General features: G+C 36.4%; 1 protein-coding gene across 1 annotated transcript in view; it reads left to right on the top strand.

Moving 5' to 3' along the window:
• LOC127643156 (tyrosine-protein kinase ABL1-like) overlaps positions 1–18,502 on the top strand; it is a 52,960-nt gene that overhangs the window by 10,956 nt on the left and 23,502 nt on the right. The window lies entirely within an intron of this gene.

Raw genomic sequence — 18,502 nt, forward strand, 5'->3', positions numbered from 1 at the left:
ATTTCTTTAAAAGACACATTATTATTCTTGATGGAAGTTTTTCCAGACTTTTTATGGTCCGCGCGTTCCAGTCGGTAAAGATTACGCCGTCTTTTACCAAAACCCCCGATAAAAAAATAACCCCATTTTATATAATAATTCCATTCACTTAATTTAAACACACACACAAACCATGAATCTACACTGTCCATCCTGTAAGCATTATTTATGGTTGTTTAAGTTCTCCGAGTGCCTGAAGTGGATGTTGGCCAACGAGAGGACACACTTCGTTTTTATTGTATTGCAATAACAGACACAAGTTTTCAGAGCAGAAAAACAAAACGAGAAATAAAATCCAGCACCAAGGGGAGTAAACAAAAGTGCCAAAATAATTAGTATTCAGATAAAAATAGACAAAAAAGGTAATGAACTTAAAGGAAAAACAAGAAATCATTACAAGTGTACAGGTACAGATAAAGTCATAAAAAACAGAGCTATATGGGGTCAAATCATACCAAAAGTTATTTAAAGGCACTGAAATTCATTCACACATTCCAAGTTTGTATGTTGTTTATTTGTATGTTTTTTGGAAGAGGTGGACAGAGTTTTAATGTAAATTCCAACATCTCTTTGAACAAAGGACTGCAGACTACACTGGCTGTTATGTATGGACTAATGCAGTGTTTCTCAAGCATTTCATGCTTTCAAGTGTTTATTTACACATGTAAAAGAAATGAGCGCGTTTTCTTTGGTTAGCACATTTTGAAATGAACAAAAGTGATTTGTGATTTGTGAAACGTGAAGAGGAGTGTTGAGGTTTTAATGTGTTGTCCGCACTGTAGCCCAGCGTTTCACAACATATTTCCAGCAGGGACAAATAAAATTACATGTGAACGTATTCTCCATATTTTAATTCAGGAGTGTAATATAGGATTACAGGCCCACTAATGCCACCACTTCTGTTTATTTTGCCAAGTAATCCAATCAATTTCTTCTAATAATCCCAGATGCAGACGAGCTACTGCAATTAAGTGACATTAAACCGTAAACTGGGCAATGCCAATAAATTGCCTCAATACTCTCCATTTTACACCGTGTCCTATCCAGAAGCGATGCAATGCTGCGACATGAGATAAAGGGTATCTTTTCCATAGTAATCTGAGTTTTTGTCCTAACCAGCCACAACACATGACGAGTGACAGCGACAGGGCTTTCTATTTTTGAGATGGTTTCTAGTTCTGCGACGTCACGCCTGGCAGTGCAATCAACAAATGGGTCTAAAATTATTCTTATTGCAGAATGTTAAAGCTAGCATCTCACTAGCTGGATCACAACAACTTGATTTTGGCCAAGGGTGTCACACACGTACCCAGAGGCGGCGGCAGCCGATTTTGCGGGGCTTCAGCCCCGAATGTTTTGAGTGTAGCCCCGAATTAATTTTGAAAAGTTGACGGACAAATATGAAACCGGACAATAGCCTATGTAAACCCCCGAAATTATACGTTGCCTTATTTCATTGTGTTTTGGCTTTGCACATACTGCATACAGCCTGTAAAAATAGACATAGGCATAATGTAGCCTATAGAATAAGTTCCTTTGCTGTCGGTAGCCTATGGGCGACTCTATTTCATCCTCTCTGTTGAATATACAGCAGGTTGGGGAGGAGCTGACATCAACTAACGTTACTTAGTGGCGAGTTAACAGCAGTTAGCAGGAAAGACAGCAAAAATGAAGCAAATGAGGCTTCTAAAATTTCCGAAAGAAGTCAGTGGGTAAGAATTCACATTTGTTTTTGTCCTTTAAGTCTTAAGATCATCATCTGGCTGGGTTTCACCCACAGTAGGCTAAACCTCAAGATGTCCACTACCGACTGACATCACATGTTGTAGCATCTAGCCTTGTGGTTAGCGCATTCGCCTCTTACGCTGGAGACCGCGGTTCGAGTCCCGTTCGGAGTATAATTTTCTTGTTTATCAGGTGTTGTTTTCGCTAAGGATAACCAATAAGCATTAACATAAAATGTATGTGTGACTTGTTTTGTGATATTAGTTTGTAGGAAATATACACTTTGAGGGTAGCAAAGATGTGCCAGAATCAGGCATGGAAACTGGCAATTAATCAGTCACTTTACTTTAGAGAAAGTTAAAAGTGAAACATTGTTTATCTCAATGATCCTAATGAAAGGATTTTGACAGATGAATTATTCTCATAGAGATGATGAGAATTATATACAGTTCGATGCCATGGTGTGTCAATGAACTTAGACTAAAGTCATTCATGTATTGCTTTAACTTAGGATCTTATACATGATTTTGACTATTTATGTCAAAAATATAAATTATTTATATATAAAAAATTTTTTGCTTCACTTTACTCACTATAATATAACTCTTTTGTGATGAATTTATGTTAATGTACATGACAATTCAAGAATCATGATAGATCTTAGGGCAATCCCACTGATCTGCTCTTCCCAATACATTTTCTTCAGTGGTATTGGTCTACAATTTGACACATGTAGCACTTGATGAATTAGTTGTTTGAAGCTGATTTGCAATAAGTTATGTGCTGTATCTGTTCTTTTGCATCACAGATGATTCAGGGAGGAGAGAGGATGTTGAGGATAGTACTAGAGTGGAAGATTTAGGAACTGTAGAAACAGGCCCAGCCAGAGCAAAACTCAAAGAATACCCTCTCACCAGCTTTGGACTACAGGGAAGTGGTTGCTAGTGTGAAAATAAAATGGTCTGGGCTAAGCCCCGGATGTCTTTCAATGCTGGAAACGCCTCTGCACATACCGAATGTTGTGCTTAAGGACTCGTCTCTTCAGACGGATCTCTGTCTCACACACACACACACACACACACACACACACACCGGTTCAGAATGGCAGTGGGGAGATATACTGGCTCATTCTGACTTTCTCTTCACCACCTCCTCATGTGGAGGTCATTGAAATAACAACAGGAATACCACGTGAACATAAACAATCGGAACAGACTGAAGAATTAAGCGATTCCTAAAGTAATCTTAATGTAGCTTCACACTATTCTCCGCGGCATCCACGCACAACTCACCACATGCCCCACCGAGAGCAAGAACCACATTATAGTGACCACTAGGAGGTTACCCCTTGTGACTCTACCCTCCCTAGCAACCGGGCCATTTTGGTTGCTTAGGAGACATGGCTGGAGTCACTCAGCACGCCCTGGACTCCAGGTGTGATAGTCAGCGTCAATACTCGCTGAGATACCCAGACCCCCAAACTTTTTATTTATATTTCTGAAAATAAATGAATGTAATACATTGGGTATTACATTATTAGTAGTAATTATAATTGATTATTTTCTATGAAACTATGAAAGTTTGGGTATAAATTATAAATGAACAAGACATAAATATAAACGTATACATTTATCCTGTGAATCAGCAGGTCATAAATCTTAACAAAAAATTCCTTTGTGTTTTGGAAAAGTAAACCTTGAAACTTGCTGGCTATTAGCTAGTGGTAATGAGCTAGTAACTTTTTAACAAGCAAAATATGTGTAAGGGAAGGCATTCATTGATACACAACCACTTCTACGTTCATACGTCTTCCCATGCAATGCTAATAATTTAAAGATTAAAGGTTTATCAATCTGCCCTGACTTCACACGTTGTGCCGGTCCAGTGGTTATTTTGAAGTTGTTGATTAAAAGTATAGAAACAATAGGTTTTAAATTTACTGTAAAATCTTCAGACACATATATGAGTAATTTGAGAGTGTAGTGAGAGCAACTCGATTGCATCATTCACAGTGCATCATGGGAGTGGGCGGAGCTGCAGAGATTGGTGGATCTCTCTTCAGGATTATGGGTAGTGTAGTTCTACAGCAGGAATACTGCTTTTATACATGATTTTTAACAATGAAGTTGAAATATAATGGACTGATGTGTTCGACAGAAGCATATACCTTGTTTAACAACCTCAGAGCTCACGGTAGATCTGTCTTTAAAGGTTTGTAAGTTATCGTTCATAATCAGTTTGCCTATAGAGAAAATGAAAGGGTTTTTTCGTCTGTAACCATACTGCTGTGCACTTTTAAAAGTTGTCTGGAATGCACCATCAGGTCATGTGACTGATCACTCTTCAAAGTAGGGCTGCAACTAACAATTATTTTAATAATCGATTAATCTAACGATCATTAGAACGATATCAATTCTGTGATTATTGCAAAGATTAATCATTAGTTGTTAACAGATTATTCAGCTTGTGCCGACTTAAAAGGTTGTATTAAATGTGTTTATTAACAATAAAGAGGTCAAAATCATCTTTTAAAAAAATCATCATAATGACATTCACTGAATTAAAGGGGAAACATACTTTATTAAGTTTAATTCAGTAAAGAAATTCACTGAAAAATCCTCTTGTTATAGAGTGTTTTAGTCTTGTTTTCCACATATTGTCTAAAAATCCTTAAAACAAGATACATTTACTTGAGAAGCAACATATAAGATATTTAGACTTACTTTAAAAGAATGCCTCTTAAATAGAATTGTATTTTTTCACTTGGTTATACTTCTGCACGTGCAGTAAAGACAAAATATACGTATATTCAAGATCTGTTCTCTTAAAGCAAGTCTAAATATCTGACACGCTGCTTCTCAGGTGAATGCATGTTTTTGAAAGGATATTTAGATATTTTAAAATAATAAATATTATATTCATCATTCTCAGATAACATGTTTGTCTTCGGCAGTATAGATGCTAAAGAAAATGTACATTGTTTGAAATTAGTTTTATAAATTTTTATTGGAAAACAAGCCAAAATAAATCATAAACGTATATTGTTGCAGTGTATAATGGGGTGAAGACTTCACCTCTCTCAAAACAAACTCTCTCTTATTAATAAAGCTGAGTATTGCACAATTTAAGAAATAATAAGAAATGCACAGTGACATATATTATGATTCAATAAGTCACGAGTCATCGCGTTATAATCTAGCTGCATTAAGTGTGTGTGCTCGAGGGACGAGCGTCCCGTGACAGAGTGTGCATCAGCCGGTTCAGTTTAAATCTCTCCCCCTTAGATCGGGACATTCACACATCTCATAGAAGAGGCGCTGACCGCACAGAGAAATTACCCTTTCGCAGTTTGTAGTTATTTACATGATCTGCTTCTGTATTATTTTAACTTTAATAAAGCTGTAACACATTAAATATATCTGCATTAAAGATGTAACGCCGGGGTGTTTCCTTCAAAGATCTCCACAACAAGAGTGCTTCTGTATTGACTTATTTTGTATTTTTGCATTATAATTCCCTCTTACTTTGTGATGTACATCAGCTGAAGCTGTTTGGAAAGTTTAGAGTGCATCTGGACTGTGATCATGAATATTGATGTGATTCACACCTGAGGAGACAAAGACCCCTCCCCTGGGCCTATCAATGAGGAATGTGACAGAAAGAGAATGAATGTGAGGAGACTTAATAATCAAAGTCAAGTTTTAAATGAAAACATGTAATCTGACTATACATTTTCTTTACATAAAGACTTTACTTAATTTTAGACCTACACTACCATTTAAAAGAAGTCTCTTCTGCTCACCAAGACTACATTTATTTGATCCAAAATACAGTAAAAACATTGTGTGAACTCATTTTACAATTTAAATGAACAGTTTTCTATTTGAATATATTGTAAAATGCAATCTGTGATCAAAGCTGAATTTTCAGCATCATTACTGCAGTCTTCAGTGTCACATGATCCTTCAGAAATCATTATAAGATGCTGATTTTGTAATATGGGCATATTTAAAGTAGAGGTTGACCGATTAATCGGCCGATTATTTTTTTTTTGTGTGTGCATTTTTTAACATAATCGGCATCGGCCAATATCCAAGTATATCAAGCACTGACGTGAGTCATGTGATGACCCTTTACACGTATAAATATCACTCACTTTATAGACTTCAATGTATTCTGCAGCGCTGACACGAGTCATGTGATGACCCTTTACACTTATAAATATCACTCACTTTATAGACTTCAATGTATTCTGTTGCACTGACGTGAGTCATGTGATGACCCTTTACACGTATAAATATCGATCACTTTATAGACTTCAATGTATTCTGCAGCGCTGACTCGAGTCATGTGATGACCCTTTACTCGTATAAATATCACTCACTTTATAGACTTCAATGTATTCTGTTGCACTGACGTGAGTCATGTGATGACCCTTTACACGTATAAATATCACTCACTTCATAGACTTCAATGTATTCTGCAGCGCTGACTCAAGTCATGTGATGACCCTTTACTCGTATAAATATCACTCACTTCATAGACTTCAATGTATTCTGCAGCGCTGACACAAGTCATGTGATGACCCTTTACACTTATAAATATCACTCACTTTATAGACTTCAATGTATTCTGTTGCACTGACGTGAGTCATGTGATGACCCTTTACACGTATAAATATCACTCACTTTATAGACTTCAATGTATTCTGCAGCGCTGACTCGAGTCATGTGATGATCCTTTACTCGTATAAATATCACTCACTTTATAGACTTCAATGTATTCTGTTGCACTGACGTGAGTCATGTGATGACCCTTTACACGTATAAATATCACTCACTTTATAGACTTCAATGTATTCTGCAGCGCTGACACGAGTCATGTGATGACCCTTTACACTTATAAATATCACTCACTTTATAGACTTCAATGTATTCTGTTGCACTGACACAAGTCATGTGATGACCCTTTACACGTATAAATATCACTCACTTTATAGACTTCAATGTATTCTGCAGCGCTGACTCGAGTCATGTGATGACCCTTTACTCGTATAAATATCACTCACTTTATAGACTTCAATGTATTCTGTTGCACTGACGTGAGTCATGTGATGACCCTTTACACGTATAAATATCACTCACTTTATAGACTTCAATGTATTCTGTTGCACTGACGTGAGTCATGTGATGACCCTTTACACGTATAAATATCACTCACTTCATAGACTTCAATGTATTCTGCAGCGCTGACACAAGTCATGTGATGACCCTTTACACTTATAAATATCACTCACTTTATAGACTTCAATATATTCTGTTGCACTGACGTGAGTCATGTGATGACCCTTTACACGTATAAATATCACTCACTTTATAGACTTCAATGTATTCTGCAGCGCTGACTCGAGTCATGTGATGACCCTTTACTCGTATAAATATCACTCACTTTATAGACTTCAATGTATTCTGTTGCACTGACGTGAGTCATGTGATGACCCTTTACACGTGTAAATATCACTCACTTCATAGACTTCAATGTGTTCTGCAGCGCTGACTCGAGTCATGTGATGACCCTTTACTCGTATAAATATCACTCACTTCATAGACTTCAATGTATTCTGTTGCACTGACGTGAGTCATGTGATGACCCTTTACACGTATAAATATCACTCACTTTATAGACTTCAATGTATTCTGCAGCGCTGACACGAGTCATGTGATGAACCTTTACACGTATAAATATCACTCACTTCATAGACTTCAATGTATTCTGTTGCACTGACGTGAGTCATGTGATGACCATTTACACGTATAAATATCACTCACTTCATAGACTTCAATGTATTCTGTTGCACTGACTCGAGTCATGTGATGACCCTTTACTCGTATAAATATCACTCACTTCATAGACTTCAATGTATTCTGTTGCACTGACTCGAGTCATGTGATGACCCTTTACACGTATAAATATCACTCACTTCATAGACTTCAATGTGTTCTGCAGCGCTGACTCAAGTCATGTGATGACCCTTTACTCGTATAAATATCACTCACTTCATAGACTTCAATGTGTTCTGCAGTGCTGACTCGAGTCATGTGATGACCCTTTACTCGTATAAATATCACTCACTTCATAGACTTCAATGTATTCTGTTGCACTGACGTGAGTCATGTGATGACCCTTTACACGTATAAATATCACTCACTTTATAGACTTCAATGTATTCTGCAGCGCTGACACGAGTCATGTGATGACCCTTTACACGTATAAATATCACTCACTTCATAGACTTCAATGTATTCTGTTGCACTGAAGTGAGTCATGTGATGACCCTTTACACGTATAAATATAACTCACTTTATAGACTTCAATGTATTCTGCAGCGCTGACACGAGTCATGTGATAACCCTTTACACGTATAAATATCACTCACTTTATAGACTTCAATGTATTCTGTTGCACTGACGTGAGTCATGTGATGACCCTTTACACGTATAAATATCACTCACTTTATAGACTTCAATGTATTCTGCAGAGCTGGCTCGAGTCATGTGATGACCCTTTACTCGTATAAATATCACTCACTTTATAGACTTCAATGTATTCTGCAGCACTGACACGAGTCATGTGATGACCCTTTACACGTATAAATATCACTCACTTTATAGACTTCAATGTATTCTGCAGCGCTGACTCGAGTCATGTGATGACCCTTTACTCGTATAAATATCACTCACTTCATAGACTTCAATGTATTAAATAAATATCGGTTTAACGTTCAGTTCGATGTCCTACTCCAACCTAAACCACTTTTCTACACATATCATCACCATTATGAACTCAAAATATCGGTTTAACGTTCAGTTCGATGTCCTACTCCAACCTAAACCACTTTTCTACACATATCATCACCATTATGAACTCAAAATATCGGTTTAACGTTCAGTTCGATGTCCTACTCCAACCTAAACCACTTTTCTACACATATCATCATCATTATGAACTCAAAATATCGGTTTAATGTTCAGTTCGATGTCCTACTCCAACCTAAACCACTTTTCTACACATATCATCACAATTATGAACTAAAAATATCGGTTTAACGTTCAGTTCGATGTCCTACTCCAACCTAAACCTCTTTTCTACACATATCATCATCATGAACTCAAAATATCGGTTTTACCGTTCAGTTCGATGTCCTACTCCAACCTAAACCGCTTTTCTACACATATCATCATCATTATGAACTCAAAATATCGGTTTAACATTCAGTTCGATGTCCTACTCCAACAGAAACCACTTTTCTACACATATCATCATGAACTGAAAATATCGGTTTAACGTTCAGTTCGATGTCCTACTCCAACCTAAACCACTTTTCTACACATATCATCATTTATTTTGCGGTTTGTAAAATTATTGTGATTATTCCTAAGATTTTGGACCAGTCTTTAGAAAGAATTACATGGTATTAATTTGGTCATCAATAGTTAACATCAAGCAATTAACAACAGCAAATACAAATTTGAGAACTAACTCAGTTCATCACTACAGACTGACTACATTTCTAATGGATAAACTACTAATTCCATTCAAATAAATTATTTTGTAATAAGATTACAAAATGCCCATCTCTTTTATTAAAATGCCCATCGAGTCTCTTACACAGACAGTGAGGGCTTTTTGATTTGTATAAGCAACAATAAGGCAATTGTTTTTCTGAAAATTTTATTTACTGAAAAGCATATATATATATATATATATATATATATATATATATATATATATATATATATATGTATATATGTTACATTTAATTATGAAAATGCTGAATCAGAATTATTTTGTTCTTTAGCCTTCATGCTCAACCAGGCGCTGTCTTGTCTCGAGGATGATCTGCTCCGTGATCTCTGGCTTTAGGATGTCTTTAATCTACAAGGAAACACACACAGTTTAATAGGAGAAAGACAGGTCAATTTATTCCGATATGAACATCCATTCAGAGTTCAGAAAAGCCGTTCAGACTGACAGTGATTTGATCACTGGAGGTCTTCCAGTCACTATACTGCCAGTTGTATTGGCTGTTCCTGCTGATGTCACTCTGACGTTAAAGGTGGACTGCACAACTGGACACAGCTACCTTATTTAGCAGCATAAATCTTGCAAACATTTTAATATTTGCAATTTTGTATTATTTTGTGTAAATTTATAACATTATACTTTGAATTTTGTTTCCGTTGAATTGTTTTTTAAAAACGAGATGTTTATAATCCAGCTGCTGAGAGAGTAACAGAAGATTTGTCATCTTCTCTCTTCTTGTTATCATAATCCACCGCTCTCCATTTTTTGCCTTCTGTTTGGAAAACTGTGAAAGCGTAATGGAGGACATTTTCTTTTGCGGTTGTAAAAAACAGGTACGCAAAAATTTAATATTCTGTGGTCTCTCCTTCACAGCTTTACAAGTTTAACCTGCTATAGTTTACTTCCAAATTCAAACCTGGATATGTGAAAAGGGTCCATTTCCTGTAAATATCAGGTGTCAAACTAACCTGACAATGATTCAGTTTTCTTGTGGGTAGAGTAATTGTACATAAACTGCAAGAGTGCTCAATGGATCATGTACGAGATGAATTTAATCACAAGCCCTTTCAACATCTAATCATGAGCAGGATATGAATTATACATTTCTACAATTCAATTTCAGTAGTAATAATGTGAATTCTTGGCAAAGTTCATTTCATATATCTACAATGTGATTTTAACTTGTAAAAAAACCGTTTAAGATATATTTAATTACTCTTCAATTTCAAGCTATCTGAAATACTGAATTTAACATGCTAAATTTTATATCAGTAATTTAACATCCGCACATGCAACTATGTAATTATTCATTGAAATAAAATAAAAAATACTAGTAGCTATAGTTTATATGTGACATTGGGTTTTCAACTAATATATATAATTATATACTGCATTAATTATAGATATGGGTTATTTTTATCAAGAGTGAATGACAGGTCATTGTGAAATTCTGCTAGTGAAAATGCATTTACAAAGATCAATAATTACGTACTTTGTGCATTTCAGTGAGTAATGAAGGCATTTTTTTATGCAAGTAGAAAAGTACCAGTGTAAAGTTCAAACCTAATTAATGACATGAAGAATTATCATTTTAACTAGCTAAAACGTACTTCTCAGAATGAGCTTTATTGCACAAACAATACAGCAACAAGACAGAGATAATAATAATAAAAATCTAATAAAAAGTGAATGGCAAATAGAAGTATATATATATATATATATATATATATATATATATATATATATATATATATATATATATATATATACACGTCTGTACAAATACATATCTGTTATATACAGATGTGAGGGAATGTAATGGCAGTAGATGGTATGTTGTATAAATATAATTAGACTAAGCAGTGTATTGCCCATAATTATTGCTCAATGGGGCAGTTTTAACTAGAGGTTGACCGATTAATCGGCCGGACGATTAATCGGACGATTTTTTGCATTTTTACATAATCGGCATCGGCCAATATCCACGCATATCAAGCCGATTATTAGGCAGGCGCATCTGTGGGCAGCCTAGTGTTGTTGTGGAACACGTGTTCGGCACACGCTGCCCCTAGAGTCATTTTCCCTGGAGTGAGCAGACCTCATCCAGTGCCTAAGGAAGAAGCTAAGTTCCTTGGAGAAAACAGTAAGGATTACATTTGTATAACTCCATAATATTTAATTAAAAACTTTTGATATGTTACTGCCAACTTCAAGAAAAAATGCGACATGACGTTCGGCTACTTTGGATATTGATAGCGTAGTTGAAGTTGCATTATCACAGCAGAAGGGTTGCTATCATGTCACAATAAGGAAGCAAGAATTTTGCAATTACAGACAGTGAATCTGAGACTTATTTTTTCTGTCTTATATTTGAGAGGGTTGTCACACAAAGGGCTATTGAAGGACTGGCTTTGGTAAGCTCGGACATTATCGGTTCTGCTGTCAGTACTGGAGAAATTAAGAAAATACATTCTTTATTGCTATAAAGAGAAAGTTATTTTATCTCGCCAGCCATTTCTATGTACAATAATATGAAACCATTTGTCTGTGATGCAGTTTAGCTGTTCGCAGTCAGAGAGAGAGAGAGAGAGAGATCTCGCTCACGCTCACGCAGTGCCACAGCGAGCACAACACAGCCCTGCTTAATGACCTCTAATTTAAAGTGCATTTTACTCATTTACATCTGAACACATATTTGCAAGCACAAGCTTTGTTGATGATAATGAGGCAGCATAATCACTAGTTAAAATATAATCTAAACATTCTTATAATTTTATATCATATTACATATCATATTTTTATCATTCAGCATACAATTTAAATACCTGCTTTAGCCAAAACGGCATTTAAATGTAACTAAAACTTGCTTATTAGGACATATTTCAAATGTCAATACTCTGAATCTTGTCTGGCAATTCTGGAAACAGTCCCACTAGTAAAATATGTACATGTTTATATAAAATAGCATGTCAACTAATGAAAACTAAATTACTTACTCGTCTGAAATTGTATCCTCGTCTGGATCAAGTCTCTCTTCAAAATACAAACGTTCATCAGAGTCCCGCTCTTCTTCTGAGGAAAATTATAACTCTTCGTCACTATACAGGAGTTTCCTCGCCTGTGTATTGTGCGATCTCCCAAATGCGCAGGAAAAGTGAATGAATTTGATGTTATTAAGGCACAGTCAGGGGCGTTTAGCATTTGCATTGATCGTCTCGGCACATTAGCGTATGAATAGCGTCCTCTGCCCGTGGGTGTGATCACATTAGAGATAATTAGCTGAGCCAAGAGAACATTTACATCGCTTTGTTTCATACAGATTACATTTCAGGAGAATATTTGTTTTAAATTTAAATAGACATTTTAAGCTTTCTTTAGACATATGTTTCATGTTTGTGTGATAAGTATTCGCGGAGTTTCAGTTCATTTTTGCGACGTCTTTCAGAAATATGCTCGTGGAGACAGAGACGTCTTATAGCTCACCCTTTTTATTTTCTTTATTTTACAAAAGCACAAGGTTTTGTTGTTATTGTGAGTATACACAAATAAAAGTAGACCCTTTCTAGTCTCTAATGATGTCTTACACTTATCTGTATACCTCAAAATGATGGAGTATTTTAAGTTGTTTCCGCTGTAATGACGGAAAAATCCAGCAGGACGCACCGGCGCTTCCGTCGACCCCAGAGGGTTGAGGTGATCTCATGTTACGTTGAATGAGATGAAACGACTGTTTGACTATGAAAATGTTTGTCTACAATTTTTTATTTGTTTGTTGATAATGTCGACTAATCGTTTCAGCCCTAGTTAAAAGGCATTTTAAGTCTTTTAAGAGCCCTTCAGAAATAATGAATCACTCAAAGATACTCTAATAATGATTAAATACCTGTGTTTTATATGATGCTTGGAAAAAGTATTTCAACAGAATACACTGCTAATCTTGAAAGGCTGTCAATGGAGAAAGCTGCTTTGTGCCATCATAATGATGTAGTTCCAGCATCTAGCAGGGATTAACTAGGTGACATTAACCAGCCAAACCCTGTGTGGACTGAACCAGTCCTGATGTAAACATCTGCTCTATATTCTGAGTCTGAGTCCATATTCTGCTCTCTCAGAAAAAACTGGGTCAGCTGAGAGTCGGGCCGAATGTTAACCTGATCCAGGTGTGTGTGTGTGGATTATTTGAGTGTGACGCCAGTCGTTCTGTGATCTGCCAGCGGTTCTCACACACACACACACACCTGGATCAGGTTTACATTCACACTAAAGCTCCAAGCCTGCAGAGATTCCTCAGTTAACTACATGATTCACATTAATAGCACACATAAATTGACACTACAGTTCAGCACGTCACACTACATCAGCCCTCATTCACTCGTACCATTCCGTTTGGAAAAAGCGCTGAGTGTTTTAATGAAGGTTACAGCGAGCGAGTGCTGTGTACATCAGCTAACTGTTCACATACTGCGAGTGGATTATATAAGTGAGCTCATCTCTGAACAATGTGCTTCATGTTTCTACATCTGTCACCTCCCCCTCTTTTTCACTAAACCTGCCTCTCCAGCACTAAGCACCAGAGGAAACCCTTTCAACATTCACATATTAGTGCTGTTTGAAAAGTCAAGCATCACTCTTACTATTGCTCATAGTGATTTGAACAAACCTTTAACAGAAAGTATTAAACAGTGTTCATTTTATTTCTTCTTTTGGAACATGTAAAAGGAGGTCTGAAGTCATTGTAAAAATCTGAGAAGCTGAGAATTTTGAAAAATAATTAACAAGTTATTACAACTTTACATATCAAAATTTAGTGTGTGCTTGCTATGGCTCCTAAGAGGAGCATAGCGCATCAGCCCAATGTCTCCATGCCTCGTGGTTGTCCGTCATGTTTTGCGCTTGCCTTAAGCTTCTTTTGCTACCATTCCACTCCATGTGTCTAGTTCACCCGGGTCTACGATTGCCTTGGGGGGTTCCCTTCAAGCACAGTTCTGCTGATGTCTTGGGGAGGCCGACGGAGGGCATGACCAGGTCACTTACGTTTCTTGATTTCATTGGCCATTGCATTTCTGTTGGTAAGCTGAAGCAGATCTTGATTTGAGATGCGGTTGGGCCGTAGGATATGACAAAGGCATTTATTGTCAAACACCTGCAAATGTTTGATGTTTTGCTATGTGATACACCAAGTTTCACAGTCATACAGGAGCTCTACACAAGCACCAAAGATGTGAAGTTTCGGGTTCTTGGATATGGTAGATGACTTCCATACCTTGCTCAGGGCAAACTATGCTTGGCATGCTCTGTTGATGCGATTCCCAATGTCAGCATCTTTTCCACCATTTTTTGGTCACTTTACAGCCGAGGTAGCAGAATTCCTCAACGTATTTGACTACCCCATCTAGGATCAACGGCTGGGTGTTATTTGTGCCAAGATTGGTTTAAAAAACAATTGATATCATTACTGAAACAATTGATATCATTACATATCTTGTTTGGCTTTATATATTTCAGAGGAATCCAAATCGTTTTTTTTGTAAATATGTGTCTAATGGTTGCTCTAAGCAACTCTGTAATGAGAATAATTTATAGTTAAATACAAACTTAAGGTTTTAAAACTTAGACTATCTCTACTTTTCTATCTCTTTCACATATACATTTATCAAACAACCTTTTACACACAACAAGATTAAAAACCTTGAAGTTGGTAGAACAATCTGTCAAGTTGGTATATCTGTTGATATTTTGGCTATATGGAGATTATCTGCAATGTCTTATAATAACTGCAATCATAGTTTTTCATTAACGCAACATGTATATAAATGTTGCTGTAGTGATAAAGTGCATTGCGGTAATGGTGTGACCTAACGCAAAAATTATTGCTTCATCTTACAAAGCTATTTAAAAATGAATTTAGTGTTCAAAATTGATTATGAAATGCATTTTGCCACAGATTTAACATCAGTAGCGGTAATGAGAATGGGTAGTGTCGGAAACACATGGAGAACTTCCAACATTTTTAGTAAATAAGTTGTTTTTCCTGAATGGTTATTTTGGGTTGATCTAACCTTTTTAACCAAAGACACAAATTATAATTTTTCTACCTGAGAAGTCATTGTCTTTAAGGGGTTTCATGCTCTGCTCTGTTGTTTTTGAAATGAAATGAAATGAGTGTTTGTGTAAATGGAGCAGATCACCAGGCTGGTGTTATGCATCAGTTCAGACATCCACTGGATTTCACTCTTCCTGGCTGCAATATACTGACACAGTCATATCTCCGTCGGATTTGCAGTCATTCTCTCACTCTTACGAGTGGAAACTTGAGAGAGTATTTCATGTAACTGACAGACACTCCTGGATTCGTGAGCTTGAGGTTCCCGTCTGTCTGGAGATGCCGCTCGACTCATTCAGAGACTGTGATGTCAGTCCAGACGAACGCTAATGCTGCTTTTGCAGAGGCTTACAGCGTCTGCCAGAACAAAGACCTGCAGGATTTGTGTGCCGCTGATTCGCATTGTGAATATATTTTCTTGTCGTTAGGTGCGTTTTATCAGAACGTTGGATTTTGGTTGCCATTATACATGATATAATTGTATTTGTTAACTGTGATGTAATTTCAAATATAACTGGAAGACTGACATTATAATGCAGTTTTCTGCCAATCATAAGCAATATTGCTGTCCAAACCTTATAATGTTGGTTAGGAGAGCTGGCACTAGGGCTATTGTGCTGACCACTGTTTACCACCAAAGTTGACCTTTTCACAATTGAGTTTTTCCTGTTTTGATTAAGTTCTTTAATGTGCACTTTAATTTTAAAAACTGTCACCATACACTTCACAGCAGATGCACTGACAGATCATAAAGGTATATTATCAAAAGCATATGATTTTTAGATATTTATAATGAGTAATTATGATGTGATTGCGAATGCTATTCTGGGGAAGTGTGCCATCATATTGTTTACATTGCAATGCAGCATGGGATTCTGAGCTCATCATAGAAGCATAAAAGGTTCTAAAAACTAGCCCATCCACTATCCCAGCCCCAGAAGTGGTTAGAATATGTGACGGATGGAATGGGAGAAGGCTCAAGTGGACTGACTTGTTTATATCTTACGGGGGGAATGTGTGTTTGAGGAGTTCTAAAGGTGCACTCAGTCATTTTTCCTCGTTACATAAGTTTAACTTATAAAGACATGAATTGTTATTTTGTATTATATTGTATGTAGGAAATCACAAGCACCAAATTAAAATGAAGACTCCAGTCATATCAGTAACCTTATAAAAGCTGTTTAATTCTACATGGAGAGGGTCCGCACATGGGGGCGGACTGAATACTACATTTCTACAATGGCATATAAAACTGAAATCTTTTGATTTTAAATGATGCTGCATCCAAAGATGCAAGTCCAAGATGACACTAAGACACAAGTTACTGAGTGCACCTTTAAGTGAGATTTTATCTAATTGATCCAAATATTTTAAAAAAACTTTGTTTACACATGTAATAGTGACAGGAGGTACATAGAGAGGATGCTTGCTGTGTGTGTGTTTTTTTTAAAAAAAAGTAAAGTCTTTAAATAAATGTAGAGAAGAGCTTGTTATGGATTAAACAGTGTCATTCCTCATTCCCAAATGAACATGTTTAACATCAGCGAGGACACCTACATTTACTCTAAGATAAATTAAAGCTAATAACTGAACTTTAATTCATTTAGTTATTGATTCAGGTCATAGTAAAATCGATTCGTTAATAAAGATTTCACAGCATGAAAATGAGTGTTATGAGACATTATTAGCAGTTCTGTTCACTTATGTTAAAGATATTAGATGTGTAATCACCATTAAATCAAGTTTTTCTCTTTTCAAGTGACTGTAATAATCATTTGCCTTTATTCTGATTCACAGTCTCCACAGTTTTTAATCCGATTACTGTGTAACTTAACAATTTCTCTTACAAAAAACTTTAGGTGAATATGCTTTACACTGACTATGGACACCAGAAAGCGGTATATTGCGAGAAAACAGCGTTTCCGTTTGCATGTACTGTTTAAGCGGCGTACTCTTTACTCCTGTATACTTATAGGTAAGCTGCTTTCTCCACAGCAACATCATTTCCCTGCGACACTTGTGTAAAACACAAACATGGGATCTGAGGTAGACTTCACTTTTTTACTCTCTGTTGATATGCTTCATTTCCAGATATTCCAGAGCTGTTGCTGTGTTCATTTCCTTAACTCTTTACCGTGACCTGCAGCAGAATTGCGCTGCATTAGTGGGGTTTCTAATACAAAACTCTGGGATTCCCCCAATGCACGAGCACATATATGCGGACGTAAGGGACAGACGATATTTTACATTGGTGTGTATAAATGGGTATATTTACAATATATGTGTTTTTCCCACTGTACTCCCAGAAATGTTGAATTCGTTCCACTGTTTTGACTTGTTGTTGGGTTCCATCCTAGAACTTTTGTTGTCCGGTCTGTTCCACACACGCGCACCCATCAGAACACCACTTGTGTGTTTACATGACAATGGTAAGTCTCTCTGAGAGACACCTAGGTATATTAAACCGCTTTCTCAAAATCCCTTAAACAGCCTAAGGAAATCAGCGTTCTTGTTTACATGCCCTTTCAGAACACTACTTACAGCTAAAACCCTGGAATAAACAGTTTTCTTAAGTGCATGTAAATGTGGTCACTGTCACTCTTCATTCCAGCCGACGTTTCTAAGAATATTTTGCCAAAAACGCACCGTTCACTGCAACTTCCAATTCATTTCTATGGGGAGTTCTGCTGTACTTGTCAGAGCGAGCAACCGTAACCAAGTGGGGCGTAGCTTAGTGAAGGGTCATTTAAACCCTTTGTAAAATATTGCAAAATGCACATAGTAACAAATACAAATCTTATATTTTTTTTGCATTGGCTTCAAAATTTCTGATATTGCACCACATGTCTACTTTAAACGTCAGTAATATCAAGGACAATAAATATTCCGGAATTTGTTAATATAGCTAAACTCGAATATTCAACACTATTAAATATTAGTAAAGGTTAAGTCCTACCTTGTATGAAAGCTTTTCAATTCTCAAATTGTAAAAAAATTTAAACAGGACAAAAAGCCATATTGTCCAGTTTTATAGAGGATAATAGATTGAAT

Source organism: Xyrauchen texanus, chromosome 4 (genome assembly GCF_025860055.1).
Source record: "Xyrauchen texanus isolate HMW12.3.18 chromosome 4, RBS_HiC_50CHRs, whole genome shotgun sequence".
Classification (NCBI taxonomy): Eukaryota; Metazoa; Chordata; class Actinopteri; order Cypriniformes; family Catostomidae; genus Xyrauchen; species Xyrauchen texanus.